At 39.7% G+C, this 20,720-nt stretch overlaps 1 protein-coding gene across 4 annotated transcripts in view; it reads left to right on the top strand.

Moving 5' to 3' along the window:
• The window catches only part of LOC148026803 (E3 ubiquitin-protein ligase At3g02290-like), a 77,608-nt gene that overhangs the window by 13,465 nt on the left and 43,423 nt on the right, over positions 1-20,720 (top strand). The window contains exon 1 of one of the 4 annotated variants that reach the window (XM_087691331.1): positions 10,281-10,345. The exons of the other annotated variants lie outside the window; for them this stretch is intronic. The gene's annotated coding sequence lies outside the window, so the exon portion shown is untranslated. Of the gene's footprint in view, positions 1-10,280; positions 10,346-20,720 lie in introns of those variants that run through there. 4 annotated transcript variants of the gene reach the window in all.

Raw genomic sequence — 20,720 nt, forward strand, 5'->3', positions numbered from 1 at the left:
TAATTCTTAAGGGTGAAGACTTTAGAGAAAGAGATTTTTTGTGTGACGTTTGAGCATGTTTACCATAAATACAACGATCACACTGTTTAAAATCAACATACCTCAAAGAGAGTAAATAACCCAAACGAGAGAGCACTTTCATTCCAGATTGGCTCATGTGTCCCAACCGGCTATGCCACAAAGAAACACTTGGCTGCTTAGTTATGGCAACAACATGGTTACGCACACTAGATACATGGAGAGGATATAGAGTATCATTTTTGGACCCCTTAGCAACAATGCGAGAGCCCTTACATATTTTTCATTTGTTATACCCAAAGGTGGTGTGATAGCCTTCATCATCTGGTTGCCCTGTGCTTATCAAGCTCTTCTTGAGCTGAGGTATATGTCTCACATTATGCAAAACAAACATGGAGCCATGCTGAAATTCCAATTTCACACTGCCAATGCCTGCAATTTTGCATGCATACTTATCCCCCAAGTGAACAATACTATGTATTGTAACATTGTAGTCAGAGAACCACTCATGATGTGGTGTGACATGAAAAGACGCACTTGAATCAAGTATCCAAGTGTGAATATCATCCTCAAAATTTGTAATCAATGCATGTGCATCCAAGGAAGAAGCTAGAAGTACATCAGCATCACTGCCCTTATCATGAGTGACTACATTAACCTCTTCTATTTTCACATTACTCTTTTTGGCATGCTGGCTGTCCTTGTTTTCAGCCTTGTTGGCTTCATTGTTTTTGTTTTTGCCCTTCTCTTTCTTCAGCTGAAAACAATCCCTTTTGTAGTGCCCCTTTTTGCCACAATGATGGCACTTCACATTCTTTCCACGAGATTTGTTGTGGCTCTGCTTTCAGAATCTCTCTTATGCTGAAATCTACCTCTAGTGTGTAATGCATTTGAAGACTTGTTTGCTGAGTAATTCTGCTTGTTGAGTTTTTCCATCAGCAAAGAACTTTCCACATCAGAGTATAACACCTGAGCATTCGAATTACTCAAAGCCATCCTGAAAGTATCCCAACTTTCAGGCAGAGTGCATAGCAAGAAGGTAGCTTTGAACTCTTCATCAATATGAAAATCCAAAGCGATTAGCCAACTGAAAATTGAGTTAAACTCATTCAAATGTAGAGACATGACTGTACCCTCTTTCATTCGAAAGTCCATTAGTTTTTTCAGCTAACAAACCTTGCTGGCTGCACTTTTCTGAGCATACAATTCTTCAAGCCTTTGCCACATTGCATATGCTGAATTCAGCTTCTCAATGTTGAAGAGCAAGTTGTCTAACACTGAGAGCTCGATGGTAGAGCGAGCAAGCTCGTCCAAGTCATTCCACTCGTCTTGTTCCATGTCTGCTGGTTTGATTCCCTTTGTTTTGATGGGCTTTACATGTTTCTTTTCCCTAGACATTATAGCATTGTTTCTACCAGATTGCAAAATTATGGGCACCCTCAAGCTTCTTAATGTGCAAAAGATTATTATTGTCATTGTGTCCAACCATAATTTGTAGTCCCAAATTGACTAAGCAGTCACCAAAGGCAAGCCCAAATATGAAACAAGTGACCACAATGCACAAGAGTACCAACCAGTAGTGAAAATCCCAAGATTGCAGAAATTTTCAGATCTGCAAATGAATTTTCAGAATTAAAAATGCTGCACTCCTCAAGCAATTTCTGACACAATTAGAGACCAAGCCAACAATTACATGTGAAATCCCCAAAATTTCATTGCAATTTCTGCTCCAAAAGCATTCTTGAGCACAAATTTGACAATTTGGGTCAAAAGGCCCAAATTTTTTGAGGATAATCTATTCAAAATTGCATCAATTCAAGTGCCCAAATGCATATACCAAGCAATTCTTGCACAAATTGATGAAATTCTGCAAAAGCCCCAAATTTTTTTTGGGTCCGATGTGCGCAAATTTCACTAAAATTGAAGAAATTTTACTGAAATTTGAAAAGCCCCAAAATTTCATGAGCAATTGTGCATTGATTTCGCAATTTCTAAGTCAGGTTGTTCACTTCTGCATTAGATCTCCAATTCCGGAAAAGGCCCAAATTTTTGGATAAAAAATTGCACATTGTGCTTGTGCATATGAACACTGGTAGAGGGGAGAAGGTAAAATTTCAGGAATTTCACAAAAAATTTGATGAAAAATAGGAAGACGTCCGTGGACATGTTGACCTGTCCGATGGTGTCAATGCCTGCCAGTGTGTGCCGTCAACACCTGTCGGCGTGTGCCTTCAACACATCATGTCAATGTCAACATGTCATGTCAGTTTGTTTCGTCCTGTGAGGTTGCAACACGTTTGTCCTGTTTGGCGCTTGTCTGCACACTAGCTTGCTTGCGACTTGTCTTTTACGCCTGCCTATTGAGCCCGCCTGCAACTTGTTTGTTGCACGTCTTGACTGTGCACGCCCTAACTGGCCTGCAACCTATTGTACGTCTTGACTAGCACTCGTCACCTTAGGTGTGTCACCTCATGCCAGTTACCTCATGCCCGTCATCCGCTCTGATACCAGTTTGTAGTCTCGGAGTCTGTGCGTGAGCTGAGCTGAGAGTGAAGGTACAGAGAGTTGAGAGCAGTAGAGTGAGAGAGTGAGTATGACACAATGGGTATTCGGTACAATGACGAATGTACCACATTTTTAGGCTTTTAATATATATAAAGTACAAAGTGTAAGGGTGTGCGTTCATACTCGAACACAATAAAACGCACGGTGAGCTTTTATTCCCAACAAATCTTTACCAAGGAGTTATTTCCTATACGGATACTCTCAGCTGCAAGGGCTTGGAAACTGAAAATAGGAGCCATTTGATGGGTAGATCCATTGTCCACAAGCCAAACAGGTGCTGATATACTTGGTTGTGACGAGTGGGCGTCTATAGCCACCTCGCTCGAAGGCAACTTGCAGATGTGAACAAGACTCATATCCAATGTCTCTAAGGAGACAATGTGGGCCTCTTTGGACCATAAGACGAACCCTTTGGAGTTGAGTAGTTTATCAACTGTGATAGTTGACTGGCGGCAGTGTGGGTTTGGTCTTGCCACTATCCCTACTGGGAGTTGTCACTACCCTACTTTCCCTTCTAGTGGTTACCCGACTGGGTTAGATTTTGGCTGTGCGCCTCTTGGCTTAGATCGACATTCGTCGTCATAATGGCTAGCCTTTTGACAATATTGACAATACCTATTCTTCTTAGATATATTATGCTATTCAGGTTTAAGAGTAGATTATGTGATTCCTTGGGATTCATTATCCTTGTTTTGATTTGAATTTTGATTTGAATTTTGTTTTTCCTTGCCTTGTTGCCCCCTCTGAGAAGATGCAACGAGAGCCCCTTCTATCGAGGATGTATTATGAAATTGATTGAACAACTGTGCATAACGCAACAATTGACACTTAAACTTATAAAATGTGGGCATTTGAGGTTGTGAAATTACTTGCTGCACAAAATGGAGATATTTTCTTGGCAACTTGTTAAGAAACAAGGTACCTGATCTTTATAGGACTTGGGAGCCCCCGTGGTTGAGAATTTAGTAAGGAGACGCCGATACTTAGCTAACTTGACTTTCAAGTCATCCTTGTCGATGATTTTAAAATTTTGGAGCTCATGATTCAAATTGATGCGACGGATCCTATCTTGAGCCGCATACAGGTTAGTTAAGTGGGCCCAACGCTCGGATGCTAAGTTAAAATGTTGAAGTTGAGAGTGAAACTCTTGCATTAGGGCTTGCACAAGCTTGACAACGGCAGAGATGTTACAAGTCTTCCATGAGTGGATGGTGTTATATGGAACAAGTGTGGGATAAAGTTGGGGTTCCAACCCTTTCACTAAATACCATAGGTTTTGAAAGTCTAAGACATGCCTTATCAAATTTGACCAAGTGGTGTAGTTTGACCCGTTGAAACGAGTCTTCTCATTAAATGCATGCTTGGCAGATGAGGAGCTAGAACCATGAGGTGTCTGTGAAGATGGATAAGTGGGGTAAGGTGGAGGATAAGTTAGTGGTGGTGGTGGTGGTGGATAAGGAGGAGGAGGGGGTAATGTTGGATAGGCAAAAATAGATTGTTGATGTCCAATGAGTGTTGATTGATGCGAAGGTACAGAAACGGACATTGTTCCATATGATACGGTAGGTGGAGATGGAGGTACTGGGACATGATAGCCCTATCCAAATGTTAGCCTGGGGCGCAACATAAGGACCAGATGGTCCACTTGGTAATGCCATAGAGGCAAATTATGGTATCAAATGATCCACACTCGAGTATGTTTGGGATGTACTCCCAAAGCGATGATTCAAAAGTGTGTGTGTGGGAGGTCGAGCCTCCGTCACATGTACACCACACGAAAGCGGGTATGTAGAGGTTCTAAAGACAATGCCTAAGTGTGTAAACCACGTGTCCCCCCCCCCTCCCCCCCCCAAAAGGTGGAAAATGTGATGTGTTTAATGGAAATGGAAAGGAAGATGCAACGGAATATGAGGGAGGGATGGGTGGGAGCCCAAATGGATTAGTAATAGATATTATTGTGGGAAACATGGTTGGTTGTTAAATGCATTAGATGAAGATGCACCTACTCCAAATTGACAATGAGAAATAAAATCACTTGAACGAAAAGGAAGGGAAGGAATAGTTACAAGTTCTTCTTTGAGCTTCTCACCTAGTTTTGAGTTCATTAAAAAATACATGTCTTCCTCATTGCTTAGAAACCAAAGGTTATTTTGAAGAGTCACTTCTTGATGAGCATCCCCTGATTCAACAAAAAATACAGAATTAGTCGACATAGAATCTAATATAATAGGACTTATTCTCGACATTGGGAAAAAGAACTGTGGAAGGGGAGTGTAATCCAAGCTAGGTTTTACTTATGGATGGCTAGTTTGTAGTGGAGATTCCGAAGTTCTCGCAAGATCATTAGTTCTGTGCACCAAATCTAAAGGAGATAACTTAGGGTTACCTTCAATCTCATGTTGAGCCCTGTGCATAAGGATAAGATCAAACTCAGCGGTAGAAATCTGATATGGTCTATGGATTCCATGATAGTTCGATGGTTCTCTGTCTATGTTAGATCGGATAGTAGCAAGTTGTGAGACCCACTCTTGGTCGTTTTTGTCCACATTTGACTGGGGAGACTAGAGTGGTGGTGTGAATGCATTCGATGTCATGTGACTTGTTCTTGCTTTTGCAGACGAGCTTTTCGATCAAAGACCAAGGTTTCTCAAAGAGTACCTAGCTCTGATACCATGTGAAGGGATACTCTAAATGCAAAAAATACAAAACCAATCGTATGACAAGACACAAATTCATAACATAGAACATAGTTAGGGTTAGTGTAACTTAGAGACTTAACACAATGGAGAATGAAGTGAATGACTATTAAATATATAGTGCTCATGTAGCAAACACACTATGAAATGAATACTGAACCTCAAACTCTCATATCTCTGGATCAAGGTAGAGGTTACGAGCTAGAGAGAGTGTCATACTCCGAAACAAATCCCGAAACGCAACAAGGCAGCCTCTGTGTGTCGAATATGAGTAAATGCAGCTAGAGAGACTAGATTTGATGCAAAGGTAGTGAAGAGAGAGAGAGACAAAAAACGCAGGTACTTGAGGAGGGAGAAAAACTGGGTGATAGCTAGAAGCATTAGACGACTATACAAGAAGTGCAGGCGACAACTGGAGAGAGAGACACTTAGTAAATGCAGATTTTGGATGATGGTGACAGTGTCTAACTGATGGCGATAGGTCTAGTTGATGATATCAGTAGCAAACACAAGCATCGGATAGTAGGCGATAGCTCTAGGGTACGAGGCGATAGTTCTAGGCAGCAGGCGAGAGCTCACATACAACAAGGGGAATGTTTGACTATGATGTCCTCTGCGAACACGGTGTGGGCATTAGAGATACGGCTCTTGAAACTTGCAAAAACGAGATTGAGGGAGAGTGGTAGGTTGCACAACTATTTATAAAAAGTTTAGGGCACCCAAATTAGGGTTTTGCATGTGAGAGTTAGTAACTCTATAGGATCATGTTTCTTTTAAAATAAGAATGCTTTTTCATTAATTAAGCATGTTTTGGGGCTATTTAAGTCAGGCTAATGCAATTTTAGCTCAATATCAATTTTTGCATATGCATTAATTGCCTTGCTAGCATCATTTGCTTATGCTCACTATCCACGTTTGGAATATCATGTTACTGTATTGGTTTTTTCTTCAGTGCATCTTGCTATTTTGAAGCTCTTGAAGACAATTTCCTCTTTTTGCCTTTGCTGTCCTTTTTTAAGGGGTTCAAAAAGCGCATGAACTAAGGATCATTTGCCAATTGCATAAACATTCGAGCTATTGTTTTCGGATGGTCTTTAAATTGGTCATCAAATTCCTCTTCCTCTTGCTAATCATTAGCTTTCGAAGGCCTAGAAGGACCCACATTTTGGTCTAAACCAACATTATCAACCTGTTGTCCATGTTGCGTGCCTTGTCCAAGATCAAACATTGCGTTTTTCCCAACACTTTGTGAATTTTCAGATTGAGAGGTATCATCCCTGCTTGATCTCATCTCATTATCTAAAGACATTCTTGTTGCAATGCTCAGATGAATACAATCTCAATATTAGAGCAAAGATTCTAACGTTCAATCAGGTGCCTTGGGTTTTCCAATTTGAGGGAATTGATGGTGTCTCGGCAATGAAACCATGAAACCAGCCTAACTTTCCAAAGAAGGTGGTACTAACTTGATTTAACATTAATTACAAAAAACATGAAATTCACATAAAATAAAAATACAAATGTTAGTATTTTAATCTTGGACAATGGATAGCTTGTTGGTCCCAAAACTAGCATCCCTTGTAGTATTTCTTTATCTTATATTGCAACTAGAAGGAGTACAACTAAGATCCTTTGATCTCCTTCGTTAATCCAAGTGCCTATTGCTGTCAAAACTGACTAGCAAGCCTTCAAACCAATTTACCCCTTGGTTTGCATGGGGATTAGTCTTCACCTTGCTCCTTGAAAGACAAATTTAGGCCCAAATCTGATTTTGGCTAGTTGGTCTCTTGAATCTCCCTAAAATTCTTGAATTTTAGCTGTTGGAATTCAAGTCTTAGGCCCTCAATTTTGAGCATACATCCCAAGGTGGCTGTTAAATCCTAATTTCTATTGTAAATTAGGGTTTACAATAGAGATTGATTGAAATCTCTTCCTCTAATGGCTCAAACTATTGAAAAATGCTGAGATCACTTGAGAGGTGGTTGGGGGATGAGATAAAGTATTTAGAGTTTCGTTGTGAGAAACGCTGAAAAGCTACTGTTACTTTACTCAAACAACCATGGAAGTTGTCACCCATAGCTTAGGAGCACCATAAAGACTGTTGCCCCCTCCTATATGTTGTCATTTCTACTCGAAGGACCTTGGGATGCTATCACCTACTCTTAGAGGGCTCAAAACTATTGTCACATGCTATAAGATTGATCCTTGTTGGCTGCAAATCACATCAACAATCTCTTCTTGCTCTCTAATAACCTCCTTTTCTCTCACAATGCTTGGAACAGACTTCCAGTAGTGCCTAAAAACGTTTTTTTCCACTTGCATGGGCAAGTTTTGCCAAGTGGTGGCCTTCTAATCCCATTTTTCAGCATTATCTAACTTATTAATTAATTTTCAGAATACTAATTTTTGAAAATTAATTTAATAGTTATTCTAGTGCTCAAAAAATTAATTTTACTAGCCAATAATTAAATTGGCTAAGCCAATTTGTCTTCCAAGTATCCTTGAGTAATTATTAACCCTTAGATTGGCATTAATTAATTAATTAATGCTTAGTCTCTATTATCGCCATTGACATTAGTAGCTAATAAATTGATCTAGGTTGAAATCTGACACCGGGTACGACCTAGTACCTGTTAAGCATAACTTATTATAACTTTTGCCTTTGGCACCGATTGATATCTTGGGGTCTTGGGTTTCACATTATAAAATAATTAACTTGCAACTCACATGTGCAATTGACATTAGTATATTTGATTAACTTTTAATCAAATGCTAAGTAAAGCAATAAAATTTCATGTCCTCATGATAGTACTAGTCATTGTGAAATGTATGCTGATGAGTATGGTTGTTATTGTGGCTTTGAAACTATACTTTCGCATCAGTTAGAGATTGGTTTATGATCAGCATGAGATCAGTTTGGGATCCCATTTCCATTAGCTTGTGATCAGTTTTCAGAATTAGCATATGATGAGTTTATGATTAATTTATCGTTGGTTATCAATGGTTGTTAGCTGGTTTTATGGACAGTGGCATGTTTAATGAATGCCATTGATAGTTTTGCCATGGTTTATGCTCAGTTTATGCTGTATTATGGTTCTTTAGTCAGAATAGTTGAGAAACATGAGAAATGGATGCATCCAATGAGTTTCTAGCAACAATTTTGGACTATCTTTCAGTTTTATGTTGTGTTTACATTGGCTGGAAATTTTCACCAATTGTGGAACATGTGGGATGGTTAAACAACAGTGGCCAATGTTGTATTGACTGTGATGTCTTATGAAAATTCTAGTGCAATATACTTTTTCTTTGGACACATTGTAGTCCAATCAAGGATGATTGCAGGATTTCAAGGGGGAGATTTGTCACAAGGACGTGAAATTTTTGGATGCTTTGCTTATGCTAGACATTTGATTAATTCAATAATCAAACGTGCATTGTTGAGATACATGTGTGATGCATATAGCAAATATTTCACAATAACAAGCCAAAGATCTTGAGGAAATATTGGGTGTCAAAGGCAAAAGTTACAATAAGTTATGCCAGTTGGGTTTCGGGTGACAATTGGTGTCAGTTTGGCCCTAGGATAATCACAGTGTCAGTGGTGACACTAGGGACGAAGCATTAATTAATTAATTCTTGTTCAAGGGTCAATTAAGGCTTAGGACCACTTGGGGTTGAAAATGGCCTAGCTAATTAAATTGTGGATGGACATATCTAATTTTAGGTTGGGTCAAAAGGGTTGAAATTAATTTTTAGAATTAATTTAATGTGAAAATTAATTAAATGATTGGAGATTTGCTGGAAAATGGAAAAAGAAGGCTGCCGCTTGGCAAAAATTCCCATGCAATGGGAAGAAGGTTGCTGGGGGGTTGTAGAGGCTCATTCAGTGCATTGGGGCTGAGGGAGAGAGAGAAACAGGCTATCGTTACATTTCCTTGTTGTGGATACCTTCGAGAGGTTGGCGACTACAGCAAATGATCCATCATGAGTAGGTGACATCATTTGTGGCATCTCCAGTAGCTGGGGACAGCATTTAATGGGTGGCGATAGGAGTTTGTGGCTCTCCAAACTATAGGCAACAGCGTTTGAGCAGCTCTTGATAGGGCATCAGCCATTTTCAGGGGTTTTCCCACGTGGAAATTCAGAAATCTCTCTCTCTACAACATTCTCTCACCTTCTCCAGCCTAATCTTTGATAATCTCAATAAATCTCAGCCAAATTTGGTGGACAACTAGGGAATTTCTGCTGTAAGCCCTGGTTTACACCAAAAATTAGGGTTTAGCAGTTACCTTGGGACCCGTGCCAGCAATTGGAGGCATTGAAGACTAAAATCAGCAGTTGGAATTCAAGGAATTGCAAGAGATTTCAGATGCCAGTCCATCCCAATTGATTTGGGGCAGCATTTGGCCAAATCAAGGGTCTATTTTGGATGAGTTGTGAGTGAAGATCATGGGGCATATTGCTTAGAAGGCTTGCTGATCATTTGTGACAGCAAGGGGCATTTGGATTAGGGGAGGAGACTAAGGAATCTCAGTTGTACTCCATCCAATTGCAATATAAGTTAAATAAATATTGAAAGGGGTGCTAGTTTTGGGGCCAACAGGGTGTCCAATGTCCAAGATTGTATAGTAAAGTGTGCATTTCAGTTTTCTGAATTTGTTAATTGCTGTAATTAAGTCCCTAATCACGTTTTCACCACCCTTTCCAAGAAGGAAGGTTGGTTTCAATGCATTTCTTTTCCAGTCAAGTTTTAGGTGTGTCCACATAGGTTGAAGTTTATTTCCAGCATGCATTTCTTTTTCAATGGCCATTGGGGTGGGCAGCTTGTGTTTATTATGGGCAGCTGGTGATTGTTTTTCGCTAGCATTATTTTATTGATTTTATACTGGTCGACCAGCATCTTTAGGGCCTCTTGGAGCAGGTCGACTGGATTTGGCTGTTCTTGGGATATATATAGCTTGCCCCCTTAGTTGGCTGGTCGTTTTGTCTTGCAGGTTTCATCATACTTCAACGTTCGGGAATCTCCTCCATCTTCTCGTGCTGTCTTTCATCATCTGCCTGATCAGGTGCCCTCAGTGACACCTTGTATTCAGCATTCTTTCAAAGTTTAGTGCAGATTTTCTTCTTCCATTGCAGTCTTGCTCTTCCCTTCACTCTCCTATTCGTGTTTCCTCTTCCACTCTGCACTCTCACACCTTCTAGCTTGTGTTTTTTCTGCCAGCTGCTCCACATCATCATCTTCAGCATCTCTTGCATGGAGTGGGGTTTCTATCATCCTCAACTGTAGTGTACTTCATTAACATCTTCATTGGTAGTTTTGTTGCACTTGAGATTGTACAATAAGGGCAACTTTTCGGCACTGTCCCTTAGACCACTTCCATGAGAGTTAGTGGTTGTTGCACAGCTCCACTCCTTGAGCACCCACACATCTAGACCTTCTTCATTCATTTATGAAATCCTTCTCCATTCTTTTTGTGTTTTGCATTATTGTTTGAGTTCATCGTGTTCTAGTTGTGTTCATGCACTCTTAGCGCTTTCTTTGCAAGCCCTAGCTTTATCTTCATGTGTTCAATTGGAAGTTCGAAGATATAATTGTGTGAGATCATTGTTTGTTTCTTTTGTGTTACACATTCTTGTGTGCAATGGGTCATAGGGAAGCTAGCTACATTCTATGTTTTTAACACCTTAGCTCATACAAGTCTCGGGCTGCTTGGTCTTTGCAGGTCCAAGGGCAGATTTACATATCTGTTTTTGGAGTAGTGAGTAGAAGATTTGAGGGGGGTAGTACCTGGGTTTGAATGCAAGGTAAGGAGAATGTTCAGAGGGCTGAATAGAAATAGATTAAGCAAGTTGATAATCATTGATGGGGGGTTGGCTTCCCAGTTACTCTGACACTCTTATTTGGAGCTTTTTGGGGACAATGTGAAAGACATGAGGGCTAACAAAGTGCACAAAGGGTACAAATTCCACAAAAAATAAATGAGTGCTTGAACAAGTGGAATGATAAATGGAAGAATAAGTACAATATCCTGTGCACAAGCAAGGTATGAGATGTAATGAATGAATATGGAACGGTAGGACAAGTGCCATCTCAAAGAGAAGCCGAACCAAGGGTGAAGCCTTCATTGAAGCAGCGGGTGGAGCATAGGGGTCAGGGAGTTGTCCAGGATGTGCCAACCTGAAAGTAGAGTCATTAGATGCTATACAGGTTCTCAATGCAAGTGCGCAGCCAACACTAGATGTTGGACAGCTGCACAGCAAAAGGAGACCAAAAAAAGATAGCAGTCAATGGCTGATAGGATGAGATGGCAGCTGAAAATCTTTGTTTGTAGCAGAAAACTACAGCATGATCCTCCAAAGCAGCAGGTGTCAGCATTGGAGCAGTCAAAGCGGCACTGTTGGGCTGTATCTGGGGCCAAACAGATCAGGACAGGATCACCTGGATAATGTGGCAGCAGCTTGGATGGCTGGAGCAATTGGGCAGCATCTTGGAGCTTGCTTAATGGCCTGCTTCAACCTACTTTTGGAAGGTAAGACAGCCACATGTAGCAATAGGGAAGGCCGCCAGGTAGCAGACAGAATATGAGGCTGGTGATGAACCGTGGGTGTTGGAGGAGAATGATGGTGCTGAGGCACAAGATGGCTAAATGAAGGATGATAGATGACTGTCTCCCCTATCCATTTTGAAAGAGTTTTGTGGGAGTTTTTGTGAGGAGAACACCTTAGGGTTTGTAGAGAAAATAGAAAGCATGCAGGAACTCGACTAAAAACAACTGAACGCAAAGAGAAATTTAAGAAAACACAAAACACAAAAGTGTAGAGTGAAGGAATAACTCAATGAATTGAATGAAATAATATATGTCCAAAATCAGAGAAAAACTCAAATCACTCTCTCTAGGAGTGGGCTGAGCAGAGGGGTTTGATGGAGACAGCCTCTAGATGAACTTGAAGCATCACACCACCAAAGTTTGGATGTTGGAGAATGGTACCACAGTTGGAGAAGAAGAAAGTGCAGCTGTAGCAGCCTTGGGGAAGTGGGTAATAGCAAACACAATTTCTGAAGGAGAAAACACAATTGTCTGGATGATTCACAAAGCAGGCAACAACAAGAACTAGTGGAAACACAGGCAACAAACTGTCCAGGAGTCCAGGGATTATGTCAGCTAGGGCAGTCAGTACAACAATAGAATGTAGCAGTTCCAATGCTGAAAATGCTGGGCAGAAGGTTACAAACAGATCATCTGCAAACTGGAACAGGTCATGGCAGTAGGGTAGTGGCAATGCAGCTTGCTGATAAACAAAACAAAGTTGCTGGGGTCATGGCAACTAGTAGACAATAGATGGAGTCACTAGGATAAAGGGTGGTAATGACCTGATTATACACTAATTACAGCAAGCAATAAATTCACATAAACAGATCATACAAATGTTATCGATTAATCTTAGACACTGGACTCCTAATTGGCCCCAAAATTGATGCTCCTCACGGTATTTCTTTAACTTCTATTGCAACTGGAAGAAGTACATTGAGATTGCTCCAATCTTGAAATTCCAATGCTACTTGCTATAAAAAATGACTAGTAAGCCTTCAATCTGATTTGCCCCTTCATCCAATATGGGATTGGCCTCCGATTGATCCTTGGTCGTTCAAGCAAACCCCAAATACAATTGCGATGGATGGTCTCTTGAAATCTTTGGAAAATCCTCAAATTCTAGATGCGGATTTCAAGTACTAAGCCTTCAATTTCCTAGTACAAGCCCTGATGTGGTTGGTAAACCCTAATATTTGCCGCGATTAGGGTTTATAGAACCAAAGCTCCTGCTTTTTACTTTCAATGGCTAATATTTGGTATGAATGGCTGAGATTTGTTGAGAATGACTGAGAAGTGGCTGGAAAATAAAGACGAATGTTGAAGAGAGAGAAAATTTAGAGATTTGTCTCCAAAATCTGATCAAATCAGCTGCTGCCTTGATTAGAGACAACCAAAAATATTGTTGCTAGCTACCAGGGATCACATTGCATGGGAACTCTTGATAGTGCAATATCTACTATGTTTTGGTTGTACTCTCTCTTATCCTATGTTTTGGTTGTACTCTTGATAGTACAATATCTACTATGTTTTTCTTGTACTTTCTCTCTCCCTCTTTGTGTTTATCTTCTCATCCTATCCTCTATAAATGACATCCCTTGCTATTCCATCGATGAGATAAACTTCATGGCCTTGATTTCCTAGAGTGCTACTATGAAAGCATGGTGTGTGTAGAAGCGATTACAATATGTGGTTTTAGGAGCTATTGTGCAGCCTTGGACTCCAATTCCTCTCCCAAATGATTGGGACGGTGAGAACCATGAGAAAGTTGTGCTTACATGGGATATAAATGATGCTCATGTGTATTCTACTCTTCTGGATGCATTTCTAAGGAGGTTCTATCGGCAGTCACCTCCTATAGGACAACTTTAGAGGTGTGGGAGAAGCTCTAGATGTTGTATGGGGCTCCATCAACCATGCATGTGGTGACCCTTTATGGTTAGCTCTAGTAGATGAAGTTCGAGCCAAAGGATACTTTTCAATCTTTCTTACTTTGTGTTGCACAAGTCTAGGATCAGCTTCGGCACTCATAGTCCGCGCTTCCAGAGGCTCATGTAGTGGGGACTATGCTCTAGAAGCTTTTTTTGGAGTTTGATGGAGTAGCCAATGCTCTATGGGCCCACAGATCTTTGCAGCTAGCGAGCTTCCCTCATATATTTTCTATGTTGCTTGAGCATGAGGCATTCTTGAGGTTATAGAGGAGCTTTCCATCTCCACATGGTGACCACGATGAGGCATTTGCAATTTCAGAGAGGGATGGTAGGAAGAAGAAGTCAAAGGCCCAGTGTTACCATTGTGATAAGAAGCGATGCCTATGCAAGGATTGCAAGGAGTTGGTGGTTTTACAGAAGAAGAAGAAGCAGGATATGAACTCCTCCAATGAGGCATTCTCATTCTCCTTTGACTTCAACTCGGATCCTTTGGCTAAGGCATGGAAGGGGTCATTTTCTTTAGTGATAGGAGAGGGCTTGGTTGTCTCTCATTCTATTGCTTTTTGGTGTTGGTGATGCTGAAACCGGCTTTCCTTCTTGAAGAGGGTAGTGAAACTTGATTAAGCACTTAATTACAACAATTAACAAATTCACAAAACTGAAAATGCATATTTTGCCACTTTAATCTTGGACATTGGATATCTTGTTTGCCCTAAAATTGGTGTCCCTTTTGGTATTTCTTTAACTTATATTGCAAATGGAAGGAGTACAACTAAGATCCTTTAATCTCCTTCCAGTGAATCGGGAAATGCCCCTTGGGAGGACCCGAAATACCAAAACGTGAAGAGGCGGGCCCAGAAACACATTTTCCCTAGCGAAATGTTTTCCCTTTGAGAAAATAGCTGCCATGTGGCGTTTTCTCAAGGAGAAATGTTTCAGGCTGACTTATCTCACAATATAGCTGGAACATTTTTGATTAAACATTTAAAGATTTTGTTTACGTGATGTTTTTAATTTTTTGTCATTTTAAATATGATCTTTTTTTACTTTTCGTCTAAATGTTTGTTTTAAATGTTTCATTTTAGTGTTTCTTGACTCGTCTAAATGTTTTTGATAGTAAATATTTTTCATCTTTTGTTTTTAATAGGGAAACATTTTTAACGTTTTGTTTTAAATAGTGTTGTGCTTAAATTTTCCACGGGACTTCTTGGGCTGTGTGGTACAACCCAACTCCGCAAGGTGGGATTTGATTCGAAGATGTCTATGGCTTGATCAATAACTTTTTTTTTTGCATTATGCACTTATTTAGAATTATTTATTCTTTGCAATTAGCATATAAATTATGTTTCAAAATCCTTGTATGCATCAAAAAGCTCCTTTGAGCTTATGCCTTTGTAGAACTCTTTTAAAATTTAGAAATTAAAAAGCTTTGATTTTGAGTATGAAACTTGTAATCTACGCTATAACTTCTAAGTACCTAGGCTCTAAGTTCTCTCTCTCTCTCTCTCCTGATGACATGCCGTTTCCGTTTTCTCGTCCTAAAAAATTACCATTTTCGTTTCCATTTCCGCTTTTATTTCTCCATTTCTTTCAACTCTGTCTCCTTTGCTAATGCAAGTGCCTCTTGCTATCAAAATTGACCAGTGAATCTTCAAACCAATTTGCCCCTTGGTTTGCACGGGGATTGACCTTTACCTTGCTCCTTGAAAGACAAATTTAGCCCATAATCTGATTTTGGTTAGTTGGCCTCTTGAATCTCTCTAAAATTCCTCGATTTCAGTTGTTAGAATTCAAGTCCTAGGCCTTCAATTTTGAGCACGTATCTTGAGGTAGCTATCAAAACCCTAATTTCTATTGTAAATTAGGGTTTATAGTAAAGATTGACTGAAATTTGTTTCTTTGATGGCTCAAACTATTGGAAAACACTGAGGTAACTTTAGAGATACGTGGGGGATGAGAGAGAATGTTGTAGAGATAAATTTTAGAGTTTCATTGTGAGAAACGTTGAAAAGCTATTGGTGCCTTGCTCAAACAACCATGGAAGCTGTTAGCTACAGGTTAAGACAACCAAAAAGATTGCTACCCCTTTTGTATGCTATCGTTTGCACCAGAAGGATCTTGGGTTGCTTTCACCTACTCCTGGAGGGCTCAAAACTGCTATCACCTGCTATAGGACTAGTCCGTGATGGCTGCAAATCACACGAGTAGCATCTCCTTGCTCTTTAACAATTTCCTTCTCTCTCACAATGGTTGGAATAGACTCCAGTATCCCCTAAAAACGTTTTTTTCACTTGTATGGACAAGTTTTACCAAGTGACAGCCTTCTAATCCCATTTTCTAGCATTATCCAGCTAATTAAATTATTTTTAAATATTAACTCTAAAAATAAATTTAATACTTATTATTGTGTTCAAAAAATTAATTTCACCAGCCAATAATTAAATTGGCTAGGCCAATTTGTTTTCTAAGTATCCTTGAATAGTTATTAGATCTTAAATTGACATTTATTAATTAATTAATGCCTAGTTTGTAATGTCACTACTGATATTAGTGGCCAATAAATTAGTCTAGGTTGAAATCTGACATTGGGTACCATCTAGTATTTGCCATACATAACTTATTATAACTTTTGCCTTTGGTATCAATTGATATCTCGCGGTTCTAGGTCCCACAATGTGAAATAATTGACTTGCATCTCACATGTGCAAGTCACATTAGCACATTTGATTAACTTTTAAGCAAATGCAAATACAACAATAAAATTGCACGTCCTTGTGAGAGACCATTCCCTTGAAATCTTTGCAATCGTCCTCGATTGCACTGCATTGTGCCAAAGGAAAAGCGTACTGCACTAGAATTTCTGTAAGGCATCACAGTCACAACATTGGCCACAATTGTCCAACCATGCCTTATCCCCCCAAATCTATTGAAAATTTCCAACTAGCATATACATAACATAAAACTGAAAATGAGTCGAGAAATATTGCTAGAAACACATTGGATACATCCATAACTCATGTTTCTTAATTGTTTGGCTTTAAAAGCACGGTAAAGTATATTCTCAGCATAAACCATGGCTGAAACTATCAATGGCATTTGCTAACATGCTGCTACCCATGAAACCAGCTGTAAACCATTGAATACTGATCATAAACTGATAATTTACTTATTTGAGAATTGATCACAAATTGTTGCAAATGTCATCCCAAATTGATTGCAAATACTGATTAGCAATTGATGGAAAACTGATTCCAAAAGTGACTATAAACAATTCTCAAACAACAGATCGAAAATTGTGGTGAAACCGATTAGAACTTGATCTCAAAACTGAGCTAAGAACTCATGTCCAATTGATCATGAATTGATCTTAAATTGATACAAAAGTATAGTTTGAGAGTTGTAGTAACAATCATACTCATCTGCATACATCCCACAGTGAGACTAGTACACTAAGTAGTGACCCCATAGAAGAAATACTGTCAGCACAGTACCTTGGGGGCATGTTGAACACATCCAAGATCCACTACATGCAAGAGTTGTCCACAATTGGACGAGTGGAAGTGCTACCTCCCCTTTGCGAATCAGGCAATGCTCCAGATCCTTGCTCTAAACTTGATTGAGCGCGAACTGAAGTCAGCTGTAACTATAAGGCATCTTGGCATAGTTGCAACAACTGAGGGTAGCCAAGTCATCCTTTTCCATCCACTTTGCATCTGTCGGTGAAATAATGTTGAAGCTTCACTAAGAAGCATATGGAAACTTTACCTCTAGTTTTACTTGCCTGAAACCTCCACTAGGTTGTAGGTCTTTCTTCTCCTTAGGCATTGCAATGCTTTATACTTTCATACTGCTGCAATTCCAACTTAACTAATATGCATTATTGCATCCGATTGACTAGCCCCTCATGTGTACCTGACATGCTAGGAGCAATTGATGCATTAGGAAACATTCTTGTTTGCATACTTTGGACAATTGCAATGTGGCTGTGCATGAAAATTTGCATACTATCAGTCATACATTGAGACATTTTTCCATACATTGCATACATTACTAGTAAGTTACTTTTTTCCTAATGACCAACACTATACGGAGCATTTGCATGACCAATATTAATACGATGAGTCCCCAACATAGTGGACTTCATATATGCATTGCCAAACTTGCCACTTTGTGTCCCAACGTCATGCCGACATTGTTATACATGGGGTTATACATATTACCAGTCATACTCGGATGGTACATTGGGACTTGCACACCACACATTGGTTGCCGCAGATGATAAGGAGTTGTGTGATATGTTTTCATATGCGGTCCGTGACCCACCATAGTATGTAAACTAATGCCACCACCAAAGTAACTTGGTTGCCCCATAGCTGCATGTATGCCTTGTTGTCCAAAAAGCATTGGATTGGCACTTCCAAGTTTGCCTTGTATATGCATCAATTGCAAATTGGCATCATTTGCTTATGCTCACTACCCATATTTAGAACATTATGTTGTTGTATTGGCTCTTCCTTCGGTGTATCTTGCCATCCCAAAGCTCTCGAAGACGATTTTCTCTTCTTGCCTTTTGTGCCTTTCTTTAAGGGGTTCAAAAGGCGTATGAACTAAGAATCATTTGCCAATTACATTAACATTTCAACTGTTGTCCTCAGTTGATCTTTACACTGGTCATCAAATTCCTCTTCCTCTTGTTGTTCATTAGCTTCAAGAGACCTAGAAGGACCCACCTCTTGTCCAATTCTCTTGTTCTCAACTTGTTGCCCATACTCTGTGTCTTGTCCAAGATCAGACATTGCATTTTCCCCAACACTTTGGTGAATTTTCAGATTGAGAGATGAATACAATTTCAGCACTAGAGTAAAGCTTTTGATCTTCAATTAGGTGCCTCAGGTCCACTAATTTGAGGGAATTGATGGTATCCCGGCGATGGAACCATGAAACCAACCTTTCCTCTTGAGGAGGGTGGTGAAACCTTTTTTAGCACTTAATTACAACAGTTAGCAAATTTACAAAATTGAAAATGCAGAGTTTACCACTTTAATCTTGGACGGGATGTTGGTTTGAAAGCTGCACCCCTTTCGGTATTTCTTTAACTTATATTGCAAATGGAAGGAGTACAACGAAGATCCTTTGATTTTCTCCGCTAATCCAAGTGCCTCTTATTCTCAAAATTGACTAGAAAGCCTCCAAACTAATTTGCCCCTTGGTTTACTCGGGGATTCTCCTTCACCCTACTCCTTGAAAGACAAATTTAGCCCCAAATCTGATTTTAGCTGACTGGCCTCTTGAATCTCTCTAAAATTCCTCAATTTTATTTGCTAGAATTCAAGTCCTAGGCTCTTAATTTTGAACATATATCTCGAGGCGGCTATCAAAACCCTAAATTTTGCTGTAAATTAGGGTTTACAGGAGGGATTGACTGAAATCTTTTCCTTTGATGGCTCAAACTACTAGAAAATGTTGAGATAACTTGAGAGATGGCTGGGGATGAGAGAGAATGTTGTAGGGAGAGAAATTTCAGAGTTTCATTGCGAGAAACACTGAAAAGTCACTGTTGCACTGCTCAAACAACCATGGAAGTTGTCAGCTATAGCTTAGAACCACAAGGAAGATTGTTGCCCCCTCTAGTATGCTGCCATCTGTACGAGAAGGACCTTGGTCTGCTGTCACCTGCTCCTGGAGGGTTCCAAACTGCTGTCACCTATTGTAGGACTAGTCCATGGTAGCTGCAAATCACATTAGTAGCACCTCCTTGCTCTCTAACAGTCTCCTTCTCTCTCACAGTGGTTGGAATAGACTCCATCAACCCCTAAAAACGTTTTTCCCACTTGCATGGGCAAGTTTTGTCAAGTGGCAGCCTTCTAATTCCATTTTCTAGTATTATCCAGCTTATTAAATTAATTTTCAGAATATTAATTCTGAAAATGAATTTGATAATTATTCTAATACGTAGAAAATCAAATTTTCCATCCAACAAGTGAATTGGATAGGCCAATTTGTTTTGGAAGTATCCTTGAGTAGTTATTGACCCTTAGAATGGCATTAGTTAATTAATCCCTAGTCTCTAATGTCATCATTGACATTAGTGGCCAATAAATTGGTCCAGGCCAATATTTGACACCAAGTATCACCTAGTATTTGTCAAACATAACTTATTACAACTTTTGCCTTTGGTAACAACTAATATCTTGTGGTCCTAGATCCTACACTGTGAAATAATTGACTTACATCTCACATGTACAAGTCACATTAGCACATTTGATTAACTTTTAATCAAATGCTAGGTGATACCTGGTGCCAATATTTGACGCCAGGTATCACCCAATATTTGTCAGACATAACTTATTACAACTTTTGCCTTTGGCAACAACTAATATCTTGTGGTCCAAGGTCCCACATTGTGAAATAATTGACTTGCATCTTACATGTACAAGTCACATTGGCACATTTGATTAACTTTTAATCAAATGCTAAACAAAGCAATAAAATTTCATGTCCTCGTGATAGATGCGGTCATCCCTTACGACTCTGTAGTGTCAGAGAGGGAGAGAGAGAGGGTGGTGAGGTGGGTTAGATGAGTCTCATCTATATAGGTATACATATAAGTGCAAAGGATTCAGAGAGGGACTTTGCTTCTACATTGATTGAAGTTTGACAGGTCTTGAAATCGTAGAGCTAGGATGGACATCCAAGTTCATGATGGGTTTTCTTGACAAAGAGTGGGATTGGCTCCTAGTTCGAGCTCACATGAGGGGACACTTTGGTACTTTGCCTAAAGGCGGGGAATCTTGTGAAGATATGCTAGGGTTTGCAAAAGAAAATGCTAAGTGTATGACCATGGATTGAAACACAGAGAACTTAAGACACAAATGGCAAACACAAAACAAAAAACACAAACAGAGAAGAAAGAGAACTCT

This window comes from Lygodium microphyllum, chromosome 13, assembly GCF_053477565.2.
Source record: "Lygodium microphyllum isolate KBCC chromosome 13, Lygodium_microphyllum_v1.1.10, whole genome shotgun sequence".
Taxonomy (NCBI): domain Eukaryota; kingdom Viridiplantae; phylum Streptophyta; class Polypodiopsida; order Schizaeales; family Lygodiaceae; genus Lygodium; species Lygodium microphyllum.